Source organism: Mastacembelus armatus, chromosome 24 (genome assembly GCF_900324485.2).
Source record: "Mastacembelus armatus chromosome 24, fMasArm1.2, whole genome shotgun sequence".
Lineage (NCBI taxonomy): Eukaryota > Metazoa > Chordata > Actinopteri > Synbranchiformes > Mastacembelidae > Mastacembelus > Mastacembelus armatus.
In genome coordinates this window covers 4809374-4817943 of record NC_046656.1, presented here as the reverse complement: position 1 = coordinate 4817943, position 8570 = coordinate 4809374, and positions in this window count along the sequence as shown.

Sequence of the window (8570 nt, the reverse complement as noted above, 5' to 3'; positions counted from 1 at the left end):
CATGCATGTACATGCAAGCAGTAGTGTGTTTTATGGAATATTCCCACGTTTTTCATTTGACATCAATAATGTACAATACCTGTTGAACCAGACCCTGAACCACCCAAAAATCTAACTTCTGAGTACTGTCTTGTGTTGAGAGATGGCTACATTTTCTCTTTACACATGTACAGTACAAAATAAAGGTGAATGTTTTGTCCTCTGACTCTAACTTATCACTCAGATCAATATGTGAGTTTAACTGTATAATAACTATTAGTGATGAATTGTCAAGCAGTGTGGCAGAGTGGCAGAGCTCATTACAGCAGGATGTCCACCTGAGGCAAAACTATCACAACTCCATGGAAATTGATATTTTATTGTAGTATATAATCATTCTCTGGAGATGGGAACATCTGTACAATACTCTTAAAGAGGAGGGGTTGAGGATGGAATTTAAATTGGCTCAGAGTCAAAAGAAAAATAAGAAAAGTAGAAACCTGGCCTGGGAGAGTCTGGGAGCCAGTTTCCTGCCTGCTAACTTCCAGGCTCTTTTCACTGTTCCACAGGTCCAGCCAGCACAGCCTTCCTTTGAAAAAAGCCAGGATTAAGACAACTGGTGATAAACACAAAGGGGACACATAACTCTCTTGCCCCAGAAGCACCCCCCCAGTCACACAAAGATAGTGTACAATAGAATGATGTGATCTTTTGGTCTCCGCCGGATGTGTCATCTCGCACTGCTGTGCAGAACTTCCCAGCATTGTGCGCAGGCGTCTACCATTGTGGTTCAGGAATACTAATACCTTGCAGATATTTCACAGTGGGTGAGTGCTTTCTTTCCCCAGGCAGCCTGTAGTTCCCTGACTCCCAGGGTCAGGAAGCAGGGAGGCCCCAGGAGTGACTAGCCTGCAGAACTACAACTACAGCTGTGGAGCAGGAAGACAATGACTGTGGTCGCTTCTCACTATCTCTGTCTGAAAGTTCTTGAACATTCAGTTCCTTTCTAGCTGAGAACACCTTTCTGATTCCAAACTAAACAAGTATCAGTCTGGGTTCAGGTTAAAACACAGTATTATCTCCACAGCACAAAGAGTTGTGTCAAATTTGCCATTGATGAGGTTTCTCTCTTAAAGCTTAAAGAGACACTGTCTAAGGTTTCTGTGTCCCATGCTTTCATGCCTCAGTTTCTGAGCATGCCTTGCCCTTCCAACATGGAAGCCTAAAGTCAAGGCTGAGAGCTCAGAGCTTTCGATCAGTATATGTATATGAACCTGCTTCTGGTTAACTAATCCTTTCACACTGAGGTTTCAAGCTAGTCTTAATTACTGAAAGCCATTGTTATGGTAACAGAGAGAGAGGGGTTGGAGAGAGGATTGCTTTGGATTCTCTCTCTGATTGTGTTAGTTGGAACTTACAAACTGTAGTTTTAACACATTAGAATCCTTTTAATCTTGGTAACGAGAAATGCCTGACAGTTAGTGAAGTGTAAGATATAACAAAATACATATTCCCTCTTTTTTCAAATATAGGTGTGCTAAAAAATAAATAATATTCAAAGCTAGTTATACATTTCAGTCATAATTGAAAAATATCACTCACTAATGTTCAGGTCACATAAATGACATGTACCCATCTTAAATTACTTCTAAATGCAAGTAATGCAAATTGTGTTTCCGAAGAGACAAGAACTCTACTGACACTGAAACCTTCAGGTTGACAAAGCAGCCAAAAACAAAAAAGTGAGATAGAAATGAAGCTTGTTCATATTTTATAACTGATCCAAAGGGATGGCCTTTTCTCAATGAGTTCATTAAATGTTGGCTGCTAACACCCAAGGTGACATACAATTACATCCTGGTAGAAAACTGAAAATAGAAGATGGGATTACAGAATATTACCTAATCAACAGTCAAGGCTGTGATGTGGGCCTTGCTATGATAAAATCATTTAAAGTTGCACTTATCAATATTGAAACATTAACAATGAAAAAGGGTCTGTCGTAATGAGGAAAAATAATGAGATAATTGTCACCCAACTCTGCTGTGTGTTAGTTCTGTGGAGTTCACATCAGTGTTTAGGTTTTACAGCTCACAACTTTGGTGTTTTGATTCAGTAAAGCTCACAACACTTAATCTCATTTTGGCAGCACCAGGCAGCTGTTTTCTGCAACAAATGCTCAGACAAACCCAGTACAATAGACTAAGCTAGCAAATAGCTGTTGAATAATGAAGCATTTGATAACTACAAACCCAGTATTTCCCTCAGGAGTTGATGGAAACCAAACTGAGCTAAAGGAGATTGAATACTAGAATCATGTTTGTCAGTTTGTTAACTCCAAATGAATGCTTCTGTTTTCTGAGTGTAAACAGGCAATTAAATAAAACAACCCTATAACAAATAAACATCCTCCATATGTACCTTAAGATCAGAGGTTGTGAGGTTGGTTTAGAGTCATTATTTAGTCTACATGACATTAATTTCTCAAAAATGCTTCTTTTCCTTTTTTTTCTTCATCAACAAGTTTAAGGGTTTTTCAGATTTTAATACTGACTGTATGCCTTAACTTAAAAAAAAAACAAACTGCATTCTGCAAATGTTACAGTCCAGGACCCATCTGTAACACACGCAACGAAAGAAGTCAAACCAGAAACTATGGATATGCAGATTTGATGATTATCATGACCTTATGTTCGTCTACTGAGACGAAACCAGAGAGGAACTGAAAGGGTGGACAGAGGAACTGACTGTGTGAGACCAGTCAAAAGGAAGACTGCCCACAGGCCTATGAAAGCACATTTTTGTCCAATGTCATGGAGATTTCTTTTGCTCATAAGTTGTATCCATGGGCTATCAAGTGCTGCCAAATGCAGAAGGGAGTTGTTCCTTCACTTAATTAAATCAAGGGCAATTTTGTGGCCTCAATATTTGAGCCTTTATTTAACAGTTACTGGAAACTAGATCCACTTATTTTTGTGTAGAATGTGACAATGAAAGTTTTTTGTCAGTAACGAACAGAAATTAGTAGTTTGTTGAGGAAGCATTAACACTATTTCAAAACATATCTCTATAGAAGACAAGAATTGATAAACTGAGCCCCCATTAAGAAGCTTTCTCTACAAAGTTTTCTTTACTCAAAACAGTGAAACTGATTCTAACTGCTTTTATGTAACACAACTCTCAAGCAAAAAAACCAAGCAGACTTTAGCTCATGGCACTTAAGATGATATAGGATCCATGAACAATGCCTCAGTAAATGTATACATCCCAAAGAGCTTGGGCAACCTTAGCTATGCCCTGCAGGTCAGACCTTCAGTAAGTGGAAAGGCATCTGGGGAGGGGCTACAGATACAGTAGGTAAGGGGCGGGGGGAGATATTTATCCTGTTGGCAAAAGCACAAGAGTGTGATGAATTTCTCCTTTAATCTACAATGGAGTGATAGAGAACAGCCATGTTTTAGAGCTTGTACTTTGCTTTCTAAAGAGGAAGACAGGGTGGACAAAGAAGAGAGTACCCCAGCTCCTATAAAAAGGAAATCTTTTTTTGTACAAAAATAAAAAGAGACTCCTCACAAAAAGCATAACTTAGCTGTTTTAGCGATGCACAGAAGCATGAATGCATGTTTTCATGTACAAGACAGGCACATAAAAGACTCCTTTCATGATACTTGTGTGCAGTAAAAAACAAAATAGCAACCACTTGCAGCAGTGTGTGTATTGTCAGAAAATGCAGCTCCGTGTGGCCTTGGTTGGCACGCATTGTCCATGATAAATAGCTGTTGTGGTGTTGTGTTAATCTTGAGAAACACATAACTACAACAACTTAAAAGCATGAGAAGATTGGCCTCAGTGAATACCAACTTTGGGGAGTGCTTGCATCATTACAAAGGCACTTCTCAGTGACTTTCTTATATGTGGTTTCAGGCATTTGAAGACAAGTACACCAGAGTTGGTGGCAGTCTGTTGTTTCACTGCTGTGCTGCTACACTCCACTCCATCAAGTTCAAAGTAGCGTGCTCACAGACTTATAGCACTTTTCCCAGAAGGGACCTCATTTTTGAGATTCTGAAGACTATCAGGCCTGATTTAAACACAACAAATGACTCATGCTGCATTTTCAGACTCCAGCATTGCCTAAATGCTCCAAATTCGGCATATTACTTGGCATATATTTCAGTTTCATTCACATGATTCAGAGTACTGCTCTGAAAGAATACACATGCACACAAATTCACCCCTCTGAACTGAGGGAGGGAGTCCTGAAGAACATGTGGCGTGGTGTGGAAGTGGTATGCTTAATGAATTTATAAATGTAACTATGATCCGGTCTGATCGGGAGGCTGTGTAGTTTTGGATCTCACTTCTGCCAAGAAGCTGACTCTAAGAAGCAGACTTTGCTAGCCAAGAAACCTGCTGCATGTGTTTCCATGGATGCACACCTCCTAACGCTGTCACATGAGCACACACGCTTTAAACTTCACGCTGAATTGCCTCCTCTAAATAGTAATGATGTACGTCTCAGAGTATCTGCAGGAGGAGAGTGACTACAAGCAGTTCAGATGTGAAATACTCTTAAAAATATTTTGGAAGTTTTAATTAATTTGACTATTCATGACTCTGCATTGTCCTTTTTTGTTGTTGTTCAGTTGATTAGTCATGTTTGAATTATTGTGACCTGAGATGCTGGAGTGCCTTACCATTTCCTTCCCCAGTGTCCCACGCTATGGGACATTTAGAATCACCAATCAACCTGACATACATGTTTACGGACTGTGGGAGGAAACCGGAGTACCCTCTACACAGAAAGGCCACTGCCAGGTTTTGAACAAGGAACCTTGCTGTGAGGCAACAGTGCCGATCACCAAACCACCATACTGCATGCATTTTCCTTTTATCGACACTGAAACACAGTAGTAGCCTCTAGACTAGTAAATAATGTTTTATCCTCAAAATTCCCTGAGCTTAAACGCAACAGTGATGCTGATGGTACTGCACTTTTTAATTCCACAGAAAAAAAACATACAATTTCCAAGTGTGAATTGATTTCTAATTGTCTATTTTCACAAATGATATTACAATGGTAAAGTATTAGAAGAAATTTTGTTTTACTTAAACAAGTAAAACAAAATTTAAAGTGTACGGAGCCCCGGTAGGGACATGGGAGAGAAAAAAATAGATGGTTGGAAAAAATAAAAAAAGATGACCTTTTGCGAGATCACCAATATTCCACGGAGACAGTCTTACACAGAAGTAGATTTACAATTATTAATGCCTAAAAAAAAAAAAAAAAAAAATCTCGCAAACATTTTGTGGGATCTCGCAAAAGGTCATCTTTTTTTATTTTTTCCAACCATCTATTTTTTTCTCTCCCATGTCCCTTCCGGGGCTCCGTAAAAGTGATACTTTGTGCGAAAAACATTTGGGTAATCCCAATTTATCACTGATATGCTAGTGACTAAGCATTGTTCAGTGCAGTTTATCTTTTACTGATTTCCTGGTACCCTCCTTGAACTGCCACCTTATCATGGTGGAAGGGTTTGAGTGCCCAGATGACCCTAGGGGCTACTACTTGCACCTAGTAAGGTCTCCCAAAGAAAACAGGTCATAGGTGATGGGTCAGACTAAGAACGGTTCAAAAAGCCTCTTATGGACAAGCAAAGACCAAGGACAGTGACGTCACCCAGCATGAGGGTGCCAGGGCCTCACCCTGGAGCCAGGCCTGGGGCTGGGGCTCGCAGGCGAGTGTCTGGTGGCTGGATCTCTCCCCATGGAGTCTGCCCAGGCAAAGCCCGAATAGATGACGTGGGGCCGTCCTCTGGACCCACCACCCGCAGGAGAAGCCAGCACGCTGTGTATTGGGTAGTGGTCAAAGGCAGGGGCCTTTATGAACCCAACTCCTTAAGAGCCGCTGGACCCTAGAGTTTAGATTCTCTGCCCGAGCCCGGACTTGACCAGACCCGACCCGCAAGCCGGGTCAGGCCGATATTTTCTGCCACTATCCTCGGGCTGGGCCGTGATCGGCCTACCTCGTGGGTCCCTGTGTTTTAGATCGTTGCTAAAAGCAACGATGAAGCGCATGAAGAGCTTTTGCACTACATTTTATAATAGGCTTTAAAATACTTATTTTGTTTAAAAATATTCTAAAACTTTGTTGTATTATATTAGAGTAATAGGCCTATTCCTAGGCCATCTAAAGTTAATTCTTGTTCATTTTCTGTGTTTATCATTGTTCACTTTTTTTTTAGGCTACGTTTCTTCATTCGGATCCATTTGCGATCCATTCTGAATAAACAAACAATGCAGTTTACATGCTTCGTCCTTGCATTATTCATTAAGATAAATCTAAACTAATTTCTGCAGTTCAAACAACTCAGAATTGTAGTTGAGAACGTCTGTTATTACGGCCCACGTATTAAAAAATTGTCGGGTTTAAATCGGGCTCGGGCTCATAATTACAGTTAATGTGTTGGACCGGGCCGGGCTCGGACACAAGATGCACAGGCTCGGGTAGGGTCGGGTTTCATTTTTTGCGACCGATCTAAGCTCTACTGGACCCTCTTCTACACTGGAGTTGCCTGTGGTGAGAGGCGGCAGGCGGATGTGGGCTTCCTCATAGCTCCCCAGCTCAGCCACCATGTACTGGAGTTTACCCTGGTGAATGAGAGGGGGACATTTCCCTGTGGGTCCCTAGGGTGCTGGAAGGTGCTCCAACTGGGGACTCCATCATCCTGCTGGGGGACGTCATTGCTCATGTGGCAAATGACAATAAAACCTGGAGGGGTGTGATTGGGAGGAATAGCCTCCTCGATCTGAACCCGAGTGGTGTTTTATTGTTGGACTTCTGTGCTAGGGGCTGAAGAAGGAGTCCTATCGAGCCTGGTTAGTTTGTAGGACTCCTGAGGCAGCTGAGAGGTACCGGCAGGATGACCATGCAGTGGCCTGAGAGTTGGCAGAGGCAAAAACTCCGGTCTGGGAGGAGTTTGGTGAGGCCATGGTGGAGGACTATCGGTCAGACTTGAGGAAATTCTGGAAAACTGTCCTGCAACTCATGAGGGCAGTGCTCTACCAACATTGAGCAAAGTGGAGGTGGGGAGCTATTGACCCTCAACTGGGGACAATGTCGGGCAGTGGAAGGAATATTTTGAGGATCTCGTCAATCCCTCCGACATGCCTTCCATAGAGGAAGCAGAGGCTGAGGATTCAGAGGCTGATCTGTCTATCAGACACGCCGAAGTCCCTGAGGTGGTTCGGAAGCTCCTTGGTGGCAAGGCACCGGGGGAGGATGAGATCCACCCTGAGGACCTTAAGTGTTGCTGGGCTGTCTTGGCTGACATGATTATACAGCATCACGTGGCAGTTGGGGACAGTGGTCCCTCTTTTCAAGAAGGGTGAAGGAAAGAAGGGTGTGTTCCAACCACAGGGAGATCATACTCCTCAGTCTTCCCGGGAAAGTCTATGCCAGAGTACTGGAGAGGAGAATTCAGCTAATAGTAGAACCTCGGATTCAGGAGGAACGATGTGGTTTTCGTCCTGGTCGCGGAATGCTGGACCAGCTCTTTACCCTCTCCAGGGGGCTCAAGGGTTCATGGGAGTTTGCCCAACCATCGAGAGGAACCAGCTGATGTAGCTCGGGCATCTGGAGGACACCTCTCTGGGGGTGTGTTCTGGGCATGGCTCACCAGGAGGAGACCCCAGGGAACACCCAGGAGGGAGGTCTGGGCATCCCTGCTTAGACCATTGTCCCTGCGACGCGGCCTCGGATAATCAGCAGAATATGCACATGAATGAATGAATGAATGGATGGATGGGTGGATGGATGGTTTCCTGGTATGTATTTGGCTAATCTTTTCATTCTTATTGTTCATAATTTGAAATGTGATGTCTTGGGGCCGGTGTTTGGTGCTTTTAAATCATTTTTTTCACTTCTTTGTTTACACCCTGAAGCAAGTCACTATACACACTGCATAAAAGTACAAAAAAACTGGTGAAATAAATTTTACAAGTTAATATATTACCAAACTATACCAAACCTGCCATGAAAACTCACAACTCCTCAAGCTCTTTATCTAGGTTCTAAATAAAATGAAAATGTGGAGCTCTCGGTATGTAAACACACTTTTTATTATTAGCTTGAAAATCTGCACATTTGAAATACTTGCTTTTTATTTCCTGAATATTAGGAAAAAGACCACGTCTGGAAAAAATATCATCCACTTCCTTTGCTTTGTCACATAGTAACTGAGACCAGAACAACAGAGTTCTGGGTGAAGGTAGAAGGAGTTCAGCTAGGCTGTTCAGCCAAATGCAGATGAAAGAAAGCCATGTCCTAACTTGAGCAACAAACAGATATTTCACTATGAAGGAAACTGGGCTTCATCACCTGTCACTGTGACCCAAAATCTGAATAAAAGATAGAATCTCTCTGTAGTATGTCTCTTCATGCTTTCATCACAACAAATAAAAACCCATCCAGGTCTCTCTCTGACAGCCATCTTGAATCCACTCAGAAAACTCAGGGGATTGGTTTTCTGCATACTCAATATGCTCAGAGCTCCCTCAGCCCACACAGTCGCCATGGCAACCATGGACCA